The following is a 24,188-nucleotide window of genomic DNA, read 5'->3' as shown; positions in this document are numbered from 1 at the left end:
CAGGAAATTAAGTGTAAAGGTTACACTTAAACAAAATCCACAGTTGTTAAAATTTGCAAATACACAGTGAAGGAAGCCAAACTTTAAGTCTACCCTGTAGTAACCTCATGAAATAATCATATGATTATGACTAGGTATTTTAGTGTTGTGGTCTCAGATTAAATTAAACTGATTTTTTAAAACACATTTTTTTAAAAAGTACTTTTGGCCCATTTACTGCAGGAAAGTATCAGTATATGTAGAGTTTGAAGTATCTGTGCAATTCCATTGTTAAGATCATTCAAGACAATGGAGAGATTGACACAGATGCTAAGTTTTTTAAACAAACCAGTTTTTAATTACGTTTAACAGAGAGTAATTAACAGATTTACTTGTAAATTCTCAAAAGATTTATACTACTTAGAGTAAGTGTTGTGCATTTGGGGAGGATGCACTGTGTGCTTCATACATAACAAAAAGGTTGAATTCCTGCTTTGACTGCAAAATGGAACTCAATCTTAACTATGGAATCATGACCAGCACCTGCATAACACATTTGTATACTAAAGGGCTATGTTGATTGTATGTTTTCTAGACAATTTCTCCACTGGTTCCAGAACGACTTTGGCAGGGTGTAATCCCAGCATACCCCTTTGTGTCCAAGCAAAGCACGCTTCCCTCAGAGCCCTATACTGAGGTTTGGAAATAAATCTCTTGCCTTCAGAATCTTGAAACAATATTCTCCTTCTCCTGAAGTCTAGTTTATTTAGTTCATACAACTTCTCCGAAAAGAGCTTCCCTTAGGGATCAGGGGTCTTATTAGCCCCATTTCCTTTTTGGGGTTGTAAGGGTTTAGTTCTTATTTTCCTAGCCCCTAGTTCTCCCCTCATGTTCATGGGTCTTCACAGCCTTCCTTCTTAGTGCTGGAGTTTTCTGTCAAGCTGCACCCTCCTTGGCACAGGAGGCCCACAGATCCCCTTGTTGAGCTTACTCATAACACTTCTTCATCTGGTCCTGTCATAAACAGATAGTTAAGGGTTAATGCCTCTTTTACCTGTAAAGGGTTAAGAAGTTCACCTAGCCTAGCTGACACCTGACCAGAGGAACCAATGGGGGAACAAGATGTTTCAAAGGGAAGGAGGGAAGTTTCTTGTGTTTAGTTTTTCAGTTTCAGCCGGAGTGGAAAAGATCTGAGTAGTAAGTTTTAGAAACGAATAAATAGGTTTATGTTTATTTTCTTTTGTGACTTGTCTTGGTGCCATTAAGGGAATTATCAAATTGGGTATTCTTGTGCATATTAAGATTTTTGCCCAGGGGAACATCCTGTGTTTTCAATCTATTGTCTGTGAGATTAGCTGATATGCTGTCCCCCAGAGGTTGTTTTTTTCTCTTTCTTTTACCTTTCTTTTCTTTAATTAAAAGCCTTCTTTTTAAGAACCTGATTGATTTTTTCCCTGTTTTTTTAGATCCAAGGGAATTGGATCTGGACTCACCAGGGATTGGTGGGGGGAAAAAAGGAGGGGGAAGGAGTAATTCTTCCTTGTTTTTGAGATTCAAGGGAATTGGATCTGGACTCACCAGGGAATTGGTGGAGGAGTCTCTCAAGGCTACCCGGGGAGGGGAAGGTTTTGGGAGGAAAGGGAGTGATCCAGGTACTCAGATATTCTGGATGGTGGCAGCAAGACCAGATCTAAGCTGGTAATTAAGCTTAGAAGTGTCCATGCAGGTCTCCACATCTGTACCCTAAAGTTCAGAGTGGGGGTGAGACCTATGACAGGTCACTTTCTCCAATTAGTCCAGAAGGTTGAGCAGGCAACCTGCTCCTATTGGTGGCTCTGGGGACTGAGAGAAGAGGCAGAATATATACAGCTCATTCCCAATTGGTTGCATGAGACTGTAGTCTTGCCCTGCCCAGTCCATGAAGTACCTACTCCCACACCCTTAAAGAAACAGGTACTGACTTTCTCCCAAACACTACTTATTCCTGGAACTGCTTCTTCTTCACCAATATGCCTTATTTCCTAGATTTTTTGCATACATCAAAACCTCCCAAAATCTTAAAGGGCCATGGCATGTGATCACCATGATCTGAGCATTAGGCACACTATCCTTAAGGGGGCAGACTACCCTGTCATAATGACAGATGTAATTAGTTAGCAAACACATTTGATAACTGAACTGGGTTTACAAATAAGAACATAAGAATGGCCATACTGGGTCAGACCAAAGGCCCATCAAGCCCAGTATCCTGCCTTCTGACAGTGGCCAATGCCAAGTACCTCAGAGGGAATGAACAGAACTGGTAATCATCAAGTGATCCATCCCCTGACAAATGTCATGATTATTTATTGTTATTTGTTTCTGGGAATACCCATTGCATATTAGGCACTTGCCAGATGATCAAGAAGGTATGAACGCAGTAAAGGGATTCAGATAGAGGGATGATGAAATTGACATGCAAGGAGAATAACTTTAGAAGCTACATTTTGTATGGACTGAAGGGAGACAATATGTGTGTCTGGGAGGCTAGAGAGGAGCCTGTGGAAATAGAAAGAAAAGGACAGATTTTGGAGATATTGAGGAAGAATAAAGGGCAGGATTTGGTTATGGTCCAGATATGTGGAGTAAAAGAGTGAAATTATATATAGGAATACAAGCTATATAAGGGTACGAGAAGAGAATACATAGGCTATATAAATACTTTATAACACTAATATTCTCTTAACTGTTTGTTACCAAGATTCAGTGTCTATTTTCTGAATCGTGTTATGAAGTCTTACAATGTTAGTTTTAGCTTGCACAGCTGCAAACGTTACTGATAGTCACAAAATTACGGTCTTATTAAATCCTGTCATACTGTTTGTCTAAATGAGCTTCTGTTTCACTAAGCGCCACAGGTTTAATATGTGCTGTGTAAAGAATTATTTCCTTTTGTTTGTTTAAAATGAATGTCCTTTCATTTCAATAAATGTCCTCTTTTTTGACTGTTCCACAATATGCTAATGACAATTAATAAGTAGTCTGCCCTTCATAATCTTATATAAAGTAATCTAATATTCCAAGGAAGGCCACAGTATCCCACCATGAGTGGGAATATTGCTCGAGCTTCAGCATTTTATCTTTCATCTCTTTTGGGCTCTAAGAGTTTGGACCACATCACAATTCTCAACTTGAATTTCATAAGCAATGAAATAGGCAATTGAAGAAATATACAAACATACTGTCTGCAGCTAGGAAGAGGCTACCGTTTACTACTTCACCACAGGCATTCTTCTCTGGTCAGCAATACAGATAAATGGCTAATCATATAAAGGTAACATCTTAGAGCCTATCAAAGTGAAAAAGGAAATTTGGCTCTTCACTGTCCTGCTCCCATCTTTCAACTACAACACACTTTTGTAGTCTTTGACCCAAGTCTCTATATTTCCAGTTGATAACCAAAGGAAACTGAGGTAAGGTTGATACTTCGACCACCTTTATATGCTCCATAATGTTCAGTAATTAATAACCATATGATTGATTGGCAATCCCTCGATTCGAGGATGATCTCTACCATGGTTTTACATATGGGTCCTGAGATGACTCTGGAGTCCGATCCTCTTGGAAAGATGTTATTTCCTATGGTAGAAGCCTGCTTGTGGTTTCTTTTAACGTGGGGAAGCTGGTGCACCTACAGCGACCACATGATCATGACAAGTTGGAGGTCTGGGGCCCAGTGGCAGGGAAAGTCCGAGACAACTGAAGCTCTCCACTTGCTGCAGCCATCATCCACTTTCAAAGCTGTTGAGATTCAAGGACCCTCTTCCACCTGATCCACTGTTGAGGACTTGGGGGATTGGACCATGCTTTGTCTGGGACCGCCCCTCAGACCTGTTCACCTTGGGAGACCCTACCAGGAACATGAAGCTCCCAACAACTTAGCTCTGAAGATCCTTGGAACACGCAAGCCCCTTCATCACAACAAGGTGATGGTCCCCAAAGACGAAAATATAGGGCCCAATTTTCACTGAACATCTGGCAAGTCCAATTGGCTTTAATTGAATTTGTGGATGTCCACCACCCTTGAATATCAGGCACATAGTGTCCAAGATTTGAGCAAAAGGTAAAATGAGAGTCAATGGCCTATACTACTATGGTAGAAACCCCCTCCCAAGGAGCAGAAGAGATCATTCTTTCTAAAGGACTGGTTCCATATTTCAGTGTCTTTCAAATTAGTGACAACACTCTGATAGGAAACAGAGGAGATATAACTAAAACCATTTTAAAAAACCCACAATTTTATTAGCTCTTATAACAATTCACGTGGGACAAAAGAGTGTTTGAACATGGATAACAGAGAAATTAAACAGATATTGTTGTATACTTATAAAATTGGTAACAGTGCAGGCTCACAAGACATGAAATAACATGATTCTATAATCAGGGTAAAAATAAACATAATTTATCTACTATAGGAAGCCTAATAAAATCAAAATCCAGTTATTTGAAGACTAAGCTGAAGAAGTAATTACCTTTCTAAGGTAATGTGTAAAGTTAAAGTAACTTATAAATAAACACAGGAGGAGGTCACAGGCTGCCAGTGCCTACCATAGAGTGTATTGATGGCTTCTTGTTAACGTGGTCATAATTTTTAACATTAGAAAGCAGAATCATGAAACCTAGCCTTGTGTCAGCTCTAAATATCTCTGATATAGTGATCGCAGCCAGGCTGCAAATGAGCCTTTATACTTTTCTTTGCTCTTAAAATTGAAAATATGTCTATAACCAAAATCCATGTTCCAAGTACTTCTGTGAGAGAAGGGAGATGCCTGTAGGTAAATACTAAGTGTTGTGTGTTTTGTTACTGCATCTCTGAACCTTCCTAAAGAAATGGAGGTATTTAAATATCATGTGAATGTTTACAGTTTGCATATTCAGAGACATATACTCATACGTACGCTACATAAATTCTTATTTTATTTTAACACAATTTCTTATTTTTAAGAACATGGATTCAAAAAATGTGAGACCTACCAAGTCAGAGATCTTGACAGCAGCTGGCCAGTTTTAGAGCAGTTTGCTGGCCTCGAGATCCACTGATTCAGGAGTCAAAAGCTTATCCAGGGTGGAAAGGTCTTTCTGTTCATTCTTCCAGCCCCATCAAATTACTGAGCTCTCCATAAGAATACTGGCAATGATGTTTTAAAGTTGTTAGAAGATGTAAAATGTTGTTCACTGCAGTGGAGCCATATGATGCTCAAAAGCTACAAAAGGTTACATTAATGAAGGAAGGATAGTTTTGTCATTAAAATACAGGACTGGAAGCCAGCCAGGTTCTAGTCCCAGCTTGCAAAGAGACTCCCTGACTCTTTCTTGCCTACCACTTTGACCACTTCTGGCCCCATCACAAATTCCTCCAGACTCTCCCTCCCTTTCAAATCAAAGTCAAGCTCCTCCTCGTTTTCAAAGCGCTAACAACCTGGTTCCTGCTACCTCTCCATTCTTGCATGCTCACCCACAGCACCCAGACTCATCACTCCATATATGTCCTTTCCTACTTCTGCCTTCTTGTCTGCTTCCATGCCACGTTCTACACATGGAACCCTTGACTTGACCCTCTCCGACAAGTGACTCCTTAGACTGCATGGCTTTCATCAAACCTACGTTCTCTACTCCACAACTCCTACATTGTAAAGTAGAGAATGTAATAAACTGTGGAACTGACAAAATCGGAGGAATTTAAAATAATAAAACTGTAGAATTTACAGAATCTGAGTTATAGTTCTCAGCTCCTTCATGCTGCTTTTGCCTCCCCCTCACCATCACTGCAGCAGCATGCTGCCTGCATCAGTTATAAGCTCTTTTGTGGCTGGGTCCATGTTGTTTTATATGTCTGTAAAGCACCCCAGCACATAATATTTTGCTGTATGGCATGGTAAACTGAATAGAGAGCAATGACTTTTCAGGTTCTCTCTCATGTCATCATCCTCAGTCAAAATAAAAAAAGGTTTTTTTTATAGCAGCACTGACAGCTGATCCTGGTCTTTGGCAGGAGCAGAAGTTCCTCCAACAAGGAAAGGAGGCAATGCTGGATTTGGAGGAGCTTACACTGCAGGTATGCAATGTCTGTGCATCACAGACCTCAGTTCCAGAGGTTTTCCCAGCATGCATAGTGGGAACAGGATGCTGGAGGAGTGAGGCCAAAGGAGCCTCTAATATGCAGATCTTCCTGTCCTGCCCCTTATTGCAGAGGGGATTTAACACCTGTACAACTTTTAGGGTGCCATTTTCACAAAGGTGGAGGCGGAGTGCAAAGTGCACCCACATTTGCACATGCAAACCACAAATTTCATAACCGAACACACAAGAGGTACAAGGAGTTAGCAAAGTTTCTCACAGCTCTTCAATTAATCTTCATGGAAAAGCCTAATCTGTTGGGCAAAGAAATCCTGGGAGAGCTCAAAAAGAAGCAAGGACAGGGGGGTAGTCTTGCATAGTAACCCTATTCAAAAGCAGCCAAGGGGAGTTCAGGTCATTGATCCAAATCTGTGTGTCTGAGCTACAGTATGGTAAAGAGCTTAGATAGAACGAACAGCAGTTTCTCTCTCTTTCCCCACCCCTCTCCCAAATTCTGTCTCCTTAACCTTGAGAATGAAAAGGACCTCTCTACCTGGTTGATGGCTCTGACTTGGAGTACTTTTAATGATTGCAAGCAACAGTTAGTTTCCTACAGATATAATTAGAAGCAAAATAAAATGCAGAAGATACATGCTTTGTAAGTGTTAGTAAACTCCAGTCAAAAATTCTTCTTTAACAGAACATACATTAGATGATATGTTTTTAGTGCTGAATATATTTGTTACCAATAACATAACAAGAACAAAATCTGTGTTATTTTCAATCTGAAATTCGACCAACTGTTTGCAATGCCTGAATAAAAGTTTCTATCTGCCTAAGAAAAAGATGCACAAAAACCCCGATGCAAAAATTTAAGCTACCTAATCTTATATTAAGTGCAGTCGCACACATACAATATATAAATAGAATACATATCTACAAATTTATATTTGAATAAACATATAACAATCTGCTACCACAGATACTATATAAGTATATGCTTAAATAGAAATTAAATCATGATTAGAACAAAATCAGTTAAATCTTTAAATTAGGTTATACAAAAGATGCACTTCTGAACACACAGGTAAATGCCACAGAACAGATATTTCAGTACAAAACTAGTCAGAACAGCTCTCCCATAGTAATAAGCGTCCCCCTTCTCAGTTCAGTAATCAAATAGCTCTGACTGGTCAATGTCTGCTTTTGTCCAGTTCTGACCTACATGTTCCTATGAGAGACATCTTTGTCTCACTTTTCTTTGGTCACTGAGTTCATGTACCTCAATAGGCTGAGACTTGCAGTCCATTAACAAGAGTTCTCAGCTCAGCCCTAGGCCACCCAGAAGCCTTGGTGCATGTTCTCACTGAATGGCTTCACTGGTGGCCCATTCAAATGTGCTAATGTCAGAATAAAGGGTTGAATGGAGGAGCCAATGTACACCATTGCTTAGGAAAAGTGACTGCAGCTTCCAACAAAGCCTCCCCTGTGGTGATGTTAAGCAGAGTTATCAATAGTGCTAAGGCAGAGCAAGAACTAATGCGCCAATCATGTCATCAACAGGTGGCACAGATGCAGCCACTTCAATACAGAAATCACAGGGCAACATTTACTGGTAATTCTATCCTCTTTCCAGTTCTAACGTACAGATAAATGTGCAGATGTCATGTCTCTCTCTCTTGTGCTGTGTCAGACCCCCTTGAACTGAGTTCCCAAAGACTTTTTTGTTTCCTGTTCCTTTTACTATTGGCACAAACTGTAGGGCAATGTTAAAGTCTCATCAACAGTAAAGCAAAAATCTTGTTTTTTTTAAACTACAGATAAGTAATTTTCTCCAGTTTATTCAAGCAGCTCAAAGAGAACATTTCAGTACAAAAAGGAAACAATTTTGTTATTCACAAGATTTGCCACACTGTTACACCAATTTGCTAATTGTTAGAATGCACATTAAACTGTCTTGATTTGTCTTAAATTAACAAACCATGTAACTTCTCCTCATCTCACTTGACTACAGTTTATTTTTTTCTTCAAGAATTTTTTGGGGAAAATAGGGAATAGGAAAAAAAGTCTTCATAACAATTATGAGGACTGTGTGTGAAAAGACTAAATTTGTTTGTAAAGTACATTATGGGCAGTCACTGAACTGGAGGAGACTGTCCTAGCACATAAAAACAACTCTGATTTCTGCAGTAGATTTCCATTGCTTTGCTAGTACAGTAGTATGTTGCTAGAGGAGAACAGAGGCTTCCCTCAGTTAGCAATCGTGTAAGAAGGGAAACAGCCACCATCGTAAAATACTTCTGAACAAAATGGGACCATTCCATGATGTCATACTTGAAGACTTAAAAACATAGATCATTTTAAGACGATTCTTATGGGACAGAGGTGAATGAGACAGAAAACACTAAAGAGCCACCATCAAGTGAAATTCCAAACATTTTCCTAGGGCTAGCACAGGAGGACTCCACCTACGGAATAAGGTACTCAAAAAATTGTAAGTCTTGGAGAGCAGATGTGAAGTATAGCAAATTACAGTCTATGATACAAGTGTGTTCTAGAGGTCATTAGTGACCCTGATGCCAAAGCTTAAAATATTTGGTAGTGTAGGTATAGTGCCATGCAGGATATAGTTTGGTTTCAAATCTTACTTCCTTTCTCCTTGCAGCTGGGAATGGAAAGGGGAGAAAGAATGGCAGCATTCAAAGCAACGCAGCCAGAAACATAGCAGCTGCAATACAGAAAGGAATTTGAGTTAAACTGAAGTAGAATCAGGTGGGACTGCAGGGATTTGATAAAGATGCACATGTTCCCTAACCTCCTAAGAAAAGCTTTGTCTTGGAATGTTTCTTTATCACTGTACAGATGTTTCTCTCATCTTGTGTGTGTTGCTCCTGAGAGGTACTTTTTAATAGACGTGGAGAAATTACAAGCTGGAAACTCATTATGAGCAACATTCAGTCATGCACCAGCAAAAGATTTAACATTCAGTCTCTCTCACATTATGTTTACGAAAACCATTTTAATGGTAGATGTAGTTAGTAAAGGGGGTATAAATTTTATTAGCTATCGTTTTCCCTGTGCAGTTGTGGTGCTATGTTATCTTGCCTGATTGGCAGAAGGATTTTTTAAAAAGTACTGTTTTATTTCAAGTCTCTGGAACTATGTGACATTCACCAAATACATGATAAGATGAAAATGGTATTGGTATGTCTATACCTTGACCTACATAACTAATTTGTGGCTTCAACATTCATTAATACCACAGCTATCCCAGATGCAGGTTGGTAATACCATCCCATATGAAAAATCCTATGGATACAGGACAGAGTGATAACTTTTCTATAGAATCCTTAAACCAAACATAATTGGGCAATAATTGTTTTTTGAATTATATAGGATAGATTAAAAACACTACAGAAAGGCTCTTCTATATTAAATTCTACAAATGTTTAGAGCAATTTCTATGAGATACTATTTAAATTCTATAGACTTCTATTATATAGAATTTTTCCATAAGGATTTATACAGTACCACAGCGTCATGCATTCTCTCTCTCTCATGTCAGAGTGTAGGAGTTTGTGAAAAAAGGAAGAAAAAAAAAGTGAGGAATATCCAGATAAATCACATGCTTCCATTTAATTTTTTCCACTAGTATTAAGTTTCATTAAGTCACTATTAGTTTCAGTCCCTTCCCCTCCCCCCACGAGACAGATCCCATGAAGTCAATGGAAGTTTTTCCTGAGTATAAAAGCTGCAACATTGAGCCCTATGTTGGCATACTTCAGCAATCTAGCTAAACCAATACATTTTGAGGCCTCATGCAAAATGATTTTATGCAGTTTTTAATTAATCTTCTATTTCATCATAAGATACTAATTTCTTCACATGCATTGGAACGAACTTGGGTCTGTTTCCCAGAATTAATAGTAAGAACTTTGTCTGTCTTTCCACCTCTAACTGGTACTGCACAGTTTCAAAAGGCTCCTTTAGAACTCCGCTAGCATAGTACCCCAAGGGAAAGCTAACTGCTCCTTTAAAAATTCTTCTCTAATTTGGTTAGAGCAAAAGCTGCTTTTGGTTAGTGCAGAGCCACCTGTTTTTCATTACTTTCCTTTTCTTTATTCTGTATGCCTATGACCTTAAAGGTTCAGCAGACCTCTCTGGAATCTTAAATTGTAAAGTAGAGAAGAAATGCCTGCTGATTTGCATGACTTAGTCAGTAGCTCCTTGTTGATGCTTTTATAAACTAGCAATAAAATTGAGGCCCAAGCGCAAACAACTAGTTTTTTCCTTCTGAATCCTAAATACTCCACCTCAAAAAGTAACACTTTCACTCTGCTATCCTGCAGCTCAGGGCCGGTGCAACCATTTAGGCGAACTAGGCGGTTGCCTAGGGCGCCAAGATTTGGGGGCACTAAAAAGCGGTGCCCCCCCCCAATTTTTTAAATAGTTGCAGCGGCCGCTGCGTAGTCTGAGCTGCGTAGTCTGAGCTGAGCGTAGTCTGAGCTGCAGCCCGGCAGCTTAGGGCGCCCCCGGGGTCAGCGCGCAGCCGCGACAGCCCAGGGCACCCCGGGTCAGGAAGCCGCCGCAGCGGCCCGGCAACCCAGGGCGTCCCCCGAACGGGTCCAGGGAGCCGCCGCGGCGGCGGCAGCGGGCGTCCGGGTCAGGGGAGCCGCCGCGGTTGGTCCGCAGCCCGGGCGCCGGCGCTCCCGGGGTCAGGGAGCCATGGCTCCGTGTACCCGCAGGCATGCCTGCGGCAGGTCCACCGGAGCGACGAGACCCGCGCGGGGGGCGGCGAAATGTCCTGGCGCCTAGGGCGTCAGAAATCCTAGCGCCGGCCCTGCTGCAGCTATTACTTTCAGAGTGTTGTGGCACATTCCAGTGACACTGCTCAGTAGGCCACATGCCTGGGCAGTATATAATTTCTCCCTCCTTAGGGCATGTAAAGACAAAAAACATTCCAAAATGATCTTAGGGTAAATTATATTTAATTTTAAAATAAAATAACTTTCCTTAAATAACAACTACTGGATGTGATTTTTTTTTTCCATTTTCTATCAATTTAGAGTTATAAAGTTGATCTCTTTCCCCTTCTTTTCCAGGTGTTCTCACCAACTTTCTGATGTAGGAATGTGTAGTGGGCATGGGAAACTCTTAGTCTTTCAGACCTGGGTTCCAGGCACACACACCTAAGCACATGCTTTTCTTTACTCACAAGAGTGGTCCCAATGAATAAAGTTAAAACACAGATGTTTTTGTAGGATTGAGGCCCAAGTTTTCTCCCTGCTTTCTCCTGCCCTGCAAGGTGTTTCTATATTACTTGCCTGATGCTTCTATCTATGCTTTTTGGTGTTGAGCATTGTACCACTACACATTCCTTTATGGCCAAATTACATACATTTTTGGGGTTCAAAAATGCAGAGTACAAGACATTCAGATATGAATTTAGGCATGTTTTGGAAAGATGGCAGAATGTCACGGATCCTAAGTTAACCTTTTTGGATTATAATGAGACAAACGCCATCCAAAACACTTTTCTCTCTTTTGTATGGATGGATTCAAATATAAAACTGGCCCATAAGACATTTCATTTTATGAAATACTGGTGGGTACCAACCTTCAAAAAAAGTGTCTAGTTTCATTTCTCTCTAGCCTGACAAACAAGCAAGAAAGCACTTGCATCTTCAGTATTAAAGATAGTCTAATGTTTATGGTTCTATTTTAAAAATAAATAGCAGATTCAGATATCTATTGTGTGAGATTTGTCATTTTTTAAATAAAAATGGTCTCAGTGTCTTATAAGTTCTATAATAAGCAGATCTACCATTTCGTATCACGCTTATATTGATATACAGCTCTCTTCTTTCTATTGAGTCTCAGATGTGATCACTTCAAAGAGTATCAGAACAAAAGCAGGATGGGGAAAAAAGTTCTCATTTCTTAATGCACATATGTGTTGTGTTTCTCTTTTAAAGTTTCAGAGTTTGAAGAGTCGTCAGCATGTTAATGAAACACCTGCACTACAGCTTCCTAAATAGGTTTCTTTATCATGCAGTGTCATTAGTTAAGGCTTTAAATGTTAATAGGTTGCTCATTTTTAGTTAAAAATGACATAAGCTGTTCTAACTAAATCAGTATAAACTACGCAGCTAATTGTGACAGATTATTTCTGTGGGGATCTGAGTGTACACACTCCATAAGAATTCATAACTACATTGCCTCCTAGCTTGGGCAAGCACTGCTCCCCCATAACTTCCACACCACTAGTTGAGGATGGAGAGATTCAGATTCCCCTTCCCACCTTTTCCAGTTTCAATCTATTTCAAGTACTAAATATAGGAAACTAGCAATAGGGTGAACCCCATGGGTTTATGGTGCATAGAAGCATCCTCCAGTTGGGATCCTTACCTGAATTTATACAAAGGTTCCACTAGGTACCATGACTGTTCCCATAAAATCAGCCTTCACCAGTTAGGCCCTGGCTCCCTCCCACCCTATTGTGATTTTCTGCAAGGGGCAGGGGAAGCAGAGTCACCATTACTCTCTCCCCGCTTTGATGCGACTAGAGAAACCATTAGGCCTGGTTGATTCTCTGGTGTATTTATGGGACATTTCTTCTTTTCTCTTGCCCCACCCCCAGCCCAAGTGTTCCTACTTCCCGATCCTTTTTGTACTCTCTCTCCAAGCTTCAGTGCATTTCTGCTCCGCACCCCAGCTGTGGAATTTTTCTTTCCTATTCTCATATCTTTTCCTCCCCTCTATCGTGTTGTTTTCCTCTCTCCTGTCACACCACACTCCCTCCACCTGATGCCTGAGCTAAAATTTGCCGATAACTTGTTTCTTGCTTGTGGGAAGCAGCAGGGGAAGAAGTGACATCAGTAGCAACTGACTTCTCCGTAGCATGCAAAGCAATGGCCTCTAGGTTCCAGACAAGGGCAGGGAACTGCAATCAAGAGAATTTTTGCCTTAAGCTACTTGAGAAGTGGAGTGGGGGAGGGAGAAGAAAGAGAGGGAGACTTTGAACATTAGCCAAAAAACTAGGACAGTCTTACTCAAAATAGCAAGCATGCTGTCAATAGTGTTGCTCTATTGGCACTACTAAAAGCTGCCTAAAAGTAGTGCTATTCCACTTCAATGACTTTGGCCCAGATCTGTAAAGGTACTTAGAATTTCAGTGGGAGATAGGCACCAAATATCTTTGAGGTCCTGGTCCTTTATGTTGTCATATTTAACCAGAACTCACTCATTTTCCATTTACGATCCCCTATATTTTGCCTGTGAATCAAGACATTGGCCCACCAAGCAACATTTCCCAGTTCTTGGTACCAAATCTTCATGCGGCACTCTTCTTCCATGATGTGCTTGTGACCTTAAAGGCCCCTTGGCAAAGGGCTCCCAGTTCTTTGCAAACAATTCTCATCTCATACCTGACAAACTCACTACACCAAACACATTGCTTACGGGATATTGGCCATAGAGGGTAACATGTAAGGTCTCTGTTGAGCATCTCCCACCAACATAGCACTGTCCACACTGATGCTTCTGTTGATGTAACTTAGGTCGCTCAGGGAAGTGTTTTTCATACCTGAGTGACATAAGTTATACCGACAAAAATGCTAATGTAGACAGTCTTAGAGATGGCCAGTTCATGCAGGAGCGCATTTCCACCGTACCCTAGTCAGCCAGTGAAATAACAGAAGGTTCTATTGTCTACCTTTGCCCCATCATGGAACTTAAGCTATAGTGTAGTCATAGCCTAATATAGAGTGTGAAGAGGTACTTTGGATCCACTCACTGAGGCGACATCTGTTGAGCGGGGTGGTTTTCCATAGAAGATTGGATCCTGGTTCCTTTAAGGCAGCCAGATCTGCAATAGACTGAACTTTGAGGGGAAAATCTACTTTATTAGATGAGAAAGGTAACTATTAACAAGGATAGATCCTAGTTCACATCTCATGACTTTGTTTAGTTTTGTAACCATTTGTTTTCTTCAGTCTCTCTTGTTTCTAGCGGAATTTCTATTCTTTCTTAAATAAATCTCCTTTTGTTTCATTACAAGTGCTGTATGTTATATAGGAACAGTGGTTTAAGGTTAAACTTGGATACACTGCTCCTTTGGGAGCAGAGCATCTGAGACTCCTATGAGCAGCCAGTGTCAGGGGCTGGATATCACAGAAAAATGCTTCAAGGGGACTTGCACGTGCCTCTTGTTAACCTGCAAGGTAAAAAATGGCCTGGCAAAGCCCAGAGGAGAGCTCTTGAGTGGCTAAAAGGCTGGTAGTGTGAGGGAGCTAACACCACCAGCTTCCATAAGGAAGACTCCTTCAGACTGGAGGCAAGGGGTAAAAGGTGACCGACAGAGCTGGGTAGCCCAATATTGTCCCAGTACTATAAGATTCTTTCACTTTGTAGATGCTGTCATGCAACAAATTTCTTCATTTTGGAGTTTCCATTTCAGAAAGGTAGGGTTGAAAAAAAAAGCAAGGTATTATTCCTAAACCAACTGAAATTGCATTTGTGACATCAAAATGGATTTTTTGAAGTAGTACACTGGATTGACAGAAAAGCAGCTGCACTGCAACAAATGAAAGTGGAAATTAATAAGAAACCAAAGTAAAAGAAAGACTATTGATTTTGCACACCCACAGCAAATTGGCTGGATTTAGAAAAGCTCACTTTGATCTTTCCCAGACTAATTACTGCTCTGTGTTTGACTGTTTTGTGCATTAGTTGCCCTTCATAGAAAAATGAAACTACTGTAGTACACAGCTGTAATACAAATGAAAATGTGACATCCAATAAACAAAGCATGGCAAAGGTCATCCAGTACAATAACTGTATAATTCAACTTTAAAATGTCTTTTGTATACAAATAATGACACATTTAAGGTGGTTTTGAACAATGAACCAATATTAAATGGTGTGAGCATGGGTTTGAGAAAGAGTGAGAGAAACTGCATACAAGACTGATGCATAGAGTTTTGTGACAAACATTTTTCAGACCTACTACACAATTGCAAGATTAAATTACCTTAAAAATGCATAAATATTTTGAATACTTAATCTATGAGGACTCTGGGAATATATCATCCTTACTATATGAAATCAAAGAACGGTAGTTCCATAGGTATACTTATTTTGGATTTCATAGGTCCATGGTATCCAAAGATGAAAGAAAAAATAATTGTAAACTGGTGAAGATCAGCTACTAGAAGAACCAAAATTAGTCTTTTAGTCAACAAGTATTCCTTTTCAAGGATTTGGAGTATATCAGTTATAACACGAGAAACAAAAATTGCTTTACATGAAAGCAAACTGAAAACTTTACCCATAATAACTGGGTGCAAAGCCAGACCTTCACAAAAACCTTCCCACTCTATAGCGCAAGCGCCTGTTTTTACAGTTTCCTGTATTCCTTGTGAGAGTGTTATACCAATAAAAACTAGCAGGATCTTAAAGGGGACAAGACATTTGTCACATTTATTGTAAATACCGTAATAAAATAAAAGATAACAGCAAACAATGTTGTTTGGTTACTTATTTCTATGATTATATATATATATATATATATCCATTCACACAATCATTCATACAAGTTCTGTGTAGATATTATAGTTACCAGCCTAAAGTTGCTTGTGACAGAATACTGGCCAGGTACTCTGTACACAAGAGTGGAGCCGAGTCCGGGTCAGGTGCACCTGATGCTCCTGGAGGCTGGCAGCAGAACCATAGACTCAAAGTCCTTAGTCTTTAGAGTCCAGCTTTATAGGGATTTTTCCCTATGTTAGTTCATGGGAGTTGCTTCATTCTGCTGTTGTTAAATTAATCAGCAGGTGGCTGGCTCCATGTTGGCAGCAGAATGTTACCCAAAGTCTCTTATCTCACCCTTCTTTTTTACAGGCTTTTAGTTTGGATTCAAAGTCTATAGGTCTTGCTGTGTCACGCTGCCTTTGGGTTTGGATTGATCACCCGTCAATTGCAGGCGTGACTTTCAGCCTTGAACCTGGCTTTGATCTTCCTTCTGTTGTTCTTTTGTCCTTTTCTTTTTAGGGTGGATGCTTTTTACTTTGTTTCACTGTTGTCTAGGTCTTCAGCCGTTGGTAGTTGAACTTCACCTCATCAGGACAGGCTGGGGCTGGAGGTTGATTTTATCATCCATACATGCCTCATTCACACATCTAAACTAACTAATAAGATTACAGCAGGGTTTGCAAAAATGAAGGTTGGAGGAAGCTTTTACAAAATGGAGTGAGCGTTTTAAAATGGGGTTTGAATTACAATATGGCAAACAGTGAACAGAAGTTACAATGCAGGCAAGTGTAGTGAATGGTGAACAGAAGTTACATTAATAAAGTGAACAATTAAAAACAGTTTCACTTATTAGTTTTACAAGAGTCTAATCGGGCTTTCAGTCTCCACTCCTGCACACCTGTAACTCCTTGCTTGCTGAAAAATAGGCAGAGTTTTCGGACACTACAGTCCCCAGCAAAGACAGTATCTGATCTGGAGACCAGTGTTAAGGAGAGGAATCACACAGAAGTGACATTTCATTGTTAACTAAGACCCTAATCATGCAAGCACTTAGACACATGAGTAGCTTTACACATGTGAGTAAAGTTTAGCTTGTGCATGTCTGCAAAAATTTGGTTCTTATTTCCAATGGAGACTATCTTGTCTATCAAAAGAAAAACATTCCTACTTAAAGTTTGCTTGCAAAATTTGTCTTCATTCCACCAGCTACAGAGACACTAATCGCCTTCATAACAGAAGTGTTCTCCTGATTCTAACAACATATTTTTATGATTGTTTACGATTCTGTATTACCATAGTGCCAAGAGGCTAAATATATTGATTTTTAAAAGCTTGGGCTGCACATATTTATAATATAAGAACAACATAATATTGTCTTTTGCTGTGAACCCATAAAACATAAGGCTGCCATAGACTGATGCTGTTAGCGCAGCATTAAGCTCCTGATGTGGATGTGTTCTGTTATGGTGTTATGGGCATTTGGGACCTTAGGCACCTTTGTATTCACACCCTACACATTACCTCAATCCTATTTGTACAAAATATACCTTGTGAGGTATCACATGAAAGCTAATAAAACTGTTTATTAATATTGTAAAATGCAGCTGTGCTAGCCTTATGTGAAGTTAAGAATTTCTTCTCTATGATGTTATAAGAACATCTTTAAGAGAAGACTACTTAGCCTAGGTAAAGGTGGTAAACAGGTCTATCCCAGACAAAGAAATGTAAATTGAGGTAAATCCACAACAAAGGTATTGAGCTAAATCAGCTAGGGCTATCCTGCTCCTGACCTTGAGAGACAGAGAATTTACATGGCTTCTGCTCCTGAGAGACACAGGAGACTGAATCCCCAGGAGGTCTTCCTGACTTGTATGACAAAAGCATCTCTTTGCGAATATAATAAATACAGGCAGATTCCATCTTTATCCTTCACGTTAGAAGAACTTAGTATCTTCTGAGAATGCACAGCGACTGGGGCCCGGGTCAATGAGACGGGGGGGGAAAAACGGTACAAATTACTGGGCCCTAGCAGGCCAGAAGGGGGCTTCATTGGCCCTGTTTAGCCGGTCTGCCCTTGCTGAGGGGCCCGAAAATAATTTTTTACCGGGGCCCGAACCTGCTCTCGGTGGCCCCTGATTGGGGCTGTGTATTGCAAACAGGGCCGGCACTTTCATTTAGGCGGCTTAGGCAATTGCCTAGGGCGCCAGCATTATTAGGGGGCGGCATTTTGCCGGGGGGGGGGGGACAGGCTGCTCCAGTGGAGCTGCCGCAGTGATGCCTGTGGACGGTTGGCTGCTCCCGCGGCTCCGGTGGACCTCCCACAGGCACGACTGCGGCAGCTCCACCAGAGCCACGGGAGGCAGGCAGGACTGTGGAGCTGGGGGACCAGTGCGTGGGGCAATGAAATGGCCATGCGCCTAGGGCGCTCAAACCCCTAGCACCGGTCCTGATTGCAGAGAAACATCTCTGAGGAGCTTCAGGGCTGGTGTTCACTGATTGTTACCTGCTAGGTGAAGTTTGGTCCAGGGAGCCTTGAGGAGTTTGCTGGTGAAAAAGACAGACTGATGTGGCAGGGAGCTGACAGGCAGTCTAATTGCCTGCAAAATGCTCTGTTGCTGAGGCAGAGAGGTAACACAATGTCTTATAGCTCAGGAGCGTGTTATGGTACTTCGTAGAAGGCATAAGGAGATGTGGCCTCAGCTTCAAACAGCTCACAAGCAGATTTTGGCTATGATATAATTCAAGGTAACAAAGTAAGGCGAGAGTGGGGTGAGGAGTGGCATAGGTTAGAGCAATATAGTCATGCAATTAATAAGCAGGAAGCACAGTCTGGTGGTTAAACACTGGATTAGGATTCAAAAGATAGATGCTCAATTTCCGTTTCTGTGTAATCTTGGACAAGTCACGTAAGGCCTGATTCTGCACCTGGCTCAATGCAGGTGCCAGGGTCCTCCCCACCTGGAGCTGGTTACAGGCTCAGGACCTCAAAGTCTCTGTGCCTCAGTTCTCCAGGTGTAAGATACAGATAATAATACTTCCTCTTCTCCCATCTTCTGTCCCTCTTGTCTAATTAGAGAGTAAGCTCTTCAGCGTGGGGAAAGACAGCCTCTTACCAGGTGTACATACAGCACCCTGGCACAATGGGTCCTCAGTCCCAGTTAATACATGTGCACACATTACAGAGCCAGCAATGCTGGGGTTTGTTCATCTATATAAAAATGAGGCCATTTTAAAATAGTATCTATTATTTTTTAAAACTCATTTTTAAGACATTCTAATTCCTGGGTCCCAATTTTTGAATATATTTGAGGTGGAAAATACTGGGGCACAGCAGGGCCCACAGAGCCCATGTGGAGGTGGTACACGACCCTGTCTGATGATTGTCTGGATCTGTGAGTTGGCCACATCCTTGTTCTAGATGGCCAAGCCCCAGCCCCGGTAGAATGATAAAGTGGACAAATCTCCACAACTCCCTCAGAGATTTACTCCTCTTTATTCCTCTCTCATGGGTTTTAATTTTTACCATTGGATAGAAAAGGGGGTGGGCATGCATGAGGAAAATTGCAACAAACAGGGCCCAAATTATCACATTTCTAGCCCCGTTTCCCTAACCAGTGTGGATAGAATCCCCCCTACCTCCCTTATAATTGTGTTAAAATTCCATTTTACACTCTCCTTTAGAGAGTAGGTAAATAGTGTACAGTAATTCATTCCTGCCATCTCTGTTTCTAAACTGACCATTAGCACTGCTACTTTATATAACAATGATTAGCACTTTTATCTCCATTGAGTATATACACATCATATATATAGATATGTCTGCCCCTAGACTGTACAATTTCTCATATTAGGTGTATTTGAAAGCCATGTAAATAAAACCTTGTTTAGTTTACCCTATCATGTGTGGATCTCCATTCCTGTAAGCAATCTGAATGAAGACAATATGTTAGGCACACAGTTTTCTTAATGAACAGTGTCCCTTCTTTCTTGCAAGAAGAAATGAGCTCATTACTGTAGAGTGTTTTTTTTTCCCCCTTAACATGGAACAAATTCAAACTTTCCATACTGCAATCTGAGAAAAATCGTTGGAAACAGAAACTCGATTTTTGTTTAGTGACTGAAGCTGTTTCCAATAAAACTGTCCTAACAATCCTACAAAATAATGAAAAATTCTTTCATGTGATATACAATCAATTATATACTAGCATCTGAAAGGTTTTGGGGAACTCCAAATAGTTAATGCCCCGTATTTTTACTTTTTATGGGACAAATTCTGCTTTAAATTAAATATCTAATTAGAGGGAAGCCATTCATAAATAACATGCATTAAATCAGAATGGAATAATAAAAGTGCTAGATATATCACCTTGTTTCCATAAAGATTTTGGATTTGTTCATTTCAATCCTCCAGAAGTAATGGAAATGTGTTAATTTATTCAACTGCAATTAACATATCCTCCCTTTCTTCTCCAACTGGATGTCAAAATTAAAGCTAGTGTGTGCCTGAAAATTGAAAAGTGAATTTCATAAATATATATTTTTGAAAGGTTTTCTATAGGAACAAAATATTTCTCCCTCAGTGGTTTGTAGATTATCTCCATCATATCAGAGATTTTTACCTTCTGGTAAGGAACTCCATTCCATTCTAGGCCAAAAAAAAAAAGCACCTTAGGGTAAAATATTAAGTCTTTCAGGAAATCTCATAAAATTAATTCAACCAATAATGGAGCCTTAACTGTTCCAAAAATGGCATTTTATTCTCTAAAGGCTGGAGTTTGAAGAGTACTTTTAAATGGTTATAACACTGCAGTCCCATTGTGTGAAAAGCACACACAAACACTTCCAAGTGGGAAAAAACATGGGGGATGGTTCTTGCACACCTTACTCGGGTGACTGAGCCCATGAAGGATCTGACCTATGACTACAAAATGTTTACTACCACACTGGAGTTTTTCATCCATGCATTTCCATCAGGGCAGGTGCAAGGATGTTTTGCGCCCCTTCCACCTTGCGCCACCCCAAACCCTATGGCAGCTCACCACCCCTACTCTGCCCTAAGGCCCCTCCCCTGTGGCAGCTCCCCATCCCCCACCCTGAGGTTCCCCCCTGCAGCAGCTCCCGAGCTCCATGCGGCAGCTCCGCGCCCCAGTTCACCTCTGCTCCACCTGCTCCCCAAGCACGCCATCGCCACTCCACCTCTCCCACCTCCCAGGCTTGCGGTGTCAATCAGCTGTTTGGCACCACAAGCCTGGGAGGGAGAGAAGCAGAGCAGGGCGGCATGCTCCGGGGGGAGGCGGAGCAGAGGTGAGCTGGGGCAGGGAGTTTCTCTGCGTGCCGCCCCGCCCCCCCTTACTTGTTGCAGGTAGCCCTCCCTGTGCCCTCCTACCCCAGCTCCCTCTGCCTAAATGCCAACAATGACTGGGACAGCCAAAGATCCGGCTGCCACGGTTGCCGCCAAAGGACCTGAAATGCCGCCCCTCAAATGCTAGCACTCGCCTAATGAGTTGCACTGGCCCTGATTTCCATACAGTTTTAGTATTTTGAAAACCTCACATACAGAATTTAAGAGATTACATACGACTAGATGCAAAAGAGTTTCATAACATATTGCAGGAATGGGAACCTGCACTGCAAGTTGCATTGTTGTGACCACCGTAAACAGTGCACTGCTTGTACATGGTATGGTCTTTATGCACAATTCTCAGCCTTTAGTTAGAAGAAAAAGCTAATGTAATTCAAAGTAATTTTCTCCTCTACAGCCAATCATAATACTTTTTTCACTATTCAGTTGTCATTACATGTAATGACCCATGCTCTGCTGGAGAAAACAGAAATATATACCTGGGTTTAAAATTAAAGGCTTTTTCTCCACAGTTTTCTAAGGTTCTCCTAAAGAACCTTTCCTCATGAATGTGAGTTACTGCATGAGTACCTCATTGTATAAAATGAGAATTAATACTACATACCAAAACAAATGGGTCTTTTCCCCGCTGAGCTATCAAGTACATGACATGACAGGCAATTTAATTTAATTACTTATCAACCATCCCTTGCTGTCTCTGTTATACAAAGAAAACCAATGCAGATGTAGTGCCATTATAAAAAATGAAAGTATCTAGTAATTTAAATATCAGTAATTATTGTACCACGGTTTAATTTTTTTAAAAGGCAATATTGCCAACTTTTATTCATATGTACGATTTATATAAAACCTGATTCTGATCTCGCAGTGATGAAATACGGGAGTAGTTCACTGAAATCAATGGAGTTACAATAATGAAAAACTGGTGTAACAGGACCATAGTAATTATAATGTACCCAGTGCATTATTGCATGGTGTAATTTACACAGTCTTTAAGCCATATATCTGAGATGGGAATTGGGCTCTTATTCGAACATATATACTTAACCTTGCTATAATTTTCCATTCAGATAATGGATAACACAAGCAGTAGGATTGTGCTTGCATATTCATTGTCAGAATATCTAAAACCTCTTCATATTAAAGCTGACAATGAAAGCATTAAGGTGGCAGTTGAGACCACTTTTGGAAGTAAGTCATTCATACTGCTTAGAAGATATTTCTTAGCAGAAATCCCACACTGTAGATCCTAATTTCCTATAGACATCCTGTATGAAAGGCAGTGTTAAAATTATGCCTCTGATAAGGTCTTTAACTGTAGTCAAATACAATATATTTATATATTTACAGAAATTGACTATGGAGAAAGTTAGTCACTTCTTTTAACTAAACAGAAATAAAGAAAACCATAAGCAGTATAGTGGGGAAAAATGTGAAATGACAAATGTGTACACAGGGGCAGCTCTAGGGATTTTGCCACCCCAAGCAGGGCAGGCAGGCTGCCTCAGGCAGTTTGCCTGCGGAGGGTCCACTGGTCCAGCGGACCCTCTGCAAGCAAACCACCAGAGCCAGCCTGCCTGCCACCCTCGCGGTGCCAGCAGAGCATTCCCCGCGGCTTGCCACCCCAAACACACGCTTGGAGTGGTGGGGCCTGGAGCTGCCCCTGTGTTTATAGTCACTAGTGGTAAGATTAAAGCTTTTCCATTTTTTTAAATTTATTTTCTCCAATTTGGAGTACAGAAAGGGTAATCTATTTCTATTATTTAAAATAGTTGATGTGAACTTTGCTAACATCAAAAAGTTTTCAAATTATTCTTACAAGAAATTGTAGTAGTTCATGCTAAATGGTATCCACTTCAGTACAAAGGTAATTTCTCACTCTCAAAAAAATAAAAATCTATATTCTGCTCTTTCTTGCAATTCTCTTTTAAAAACTCACACTAGACAAACAACTCGATCTCTGGACAGTTTTCTCTTAATCTTTTTACTTTTATATTTTGTTTCTAAAAGAGATACTTAGTTTTAACTAGATTGCAATTTTAGTCTAAAAGAGTTGGAACAGATTTTCTAGAATGAGTTAAAAAGTAGTCATTGAGAGTATTATCTGCAGATTCTTTTAGAGATCCAACAGCAAGGAACAATTGTCTCTCTAGATTTAATATAGATAATGTTTGATTCTCTGAAACAGAAGTAGTGTAACTGTGGTAAATGCAATATGGTTGGCTTTTTAAAGTGTATATTTTCTATATTCATTATTTTATTGAGCTCATTTTTCTTGCATGCATTTCTAAAGCACCCATTCTCATCTTAATGTCAAACCATTCAATTTGATTGTTTTATTTCAAACATTCTGAACACATTTTCTTCTGGGTACACATAAAGTAAAAATATTGTTATACGTGAATTTTAAATGTAATTCTTAAATATTATGCATTTATAGCAACGGGGCCGGCTCTACTGTTTTCGCCGCCCCAAGCAGCGCGCCGAATTGCCGCTGTGGACAGCAGGGGCAGTCCGTCTGCTGTTAGGACAGCACATGCTTTTCCGCGACGGTGGCAATTCGGCAGCAGCTTCTGCTGGAAGACAGAAGCTGCACCGCCGCAGACAGCTGAACATAGAAGCTGCCGCTGAATTGCTGCTGCCGCAGAGACACACGCGCTGCCCTAATGGCACATGGACTGTCGCCGCCATCCGCGGCAGCAATTTGGGGCGCTGCTTGGGGGCAAAAAACACACAGACTGCCTCCCCAAGCACCTGCTTGGAATGCTGGTGCCTGGAGCCAGCCCTCTATAGGAAGTTGGGTTTAAAGCAAGTAGCCAATAAAATAAGAGAGGGTTAATCATCATATGATACGATGAATAAAATGAGTGAGCCTATGATTAATAATTTTTGAAGTTACTAGCAAATCATTTCTGATATAAACATCCTTTGATTTCTGATCATATGATTAGGAAATTTTATACGCAGAGACCATAATACGTTTATTTACTCTTCTGAAAATGACAAAGGCCCAGATTTTAAAGATATATGGGTGATGCCCTGAATGCTTACATCATTTTTGAAAATGGGATGTAGCCATCTAAATGACTTATGTCTTGCAATGCTGAGGCCACGTCTACACTACGGGATAATATCGAATTAGCTAAAATCGGTTTTATAAAACTGATATTATAAATTCGATTTCATGCGGCCACACTAGGCACAGTAATTCGGCGTTGTG

The sequence above is a fragment of the Chelonoidis abingdonii genome, chromosome 4 (assembly GCF_003597395.2).
Source record: "Chelonoidis abingdonii isolate Lonesome George chromosome 4, CheloAbing_2.0, whole genome shotgun sequence".
Taxonomy (NCBI): domain Eukaryota; kingdom Metazoa; phylum Chordata; order Testudines; family Testudinidae; genus Chelonoidis; species Chelonoidis abingdonii.
This window is presented reverse-complemented; position numbering follows the sequence as displayed.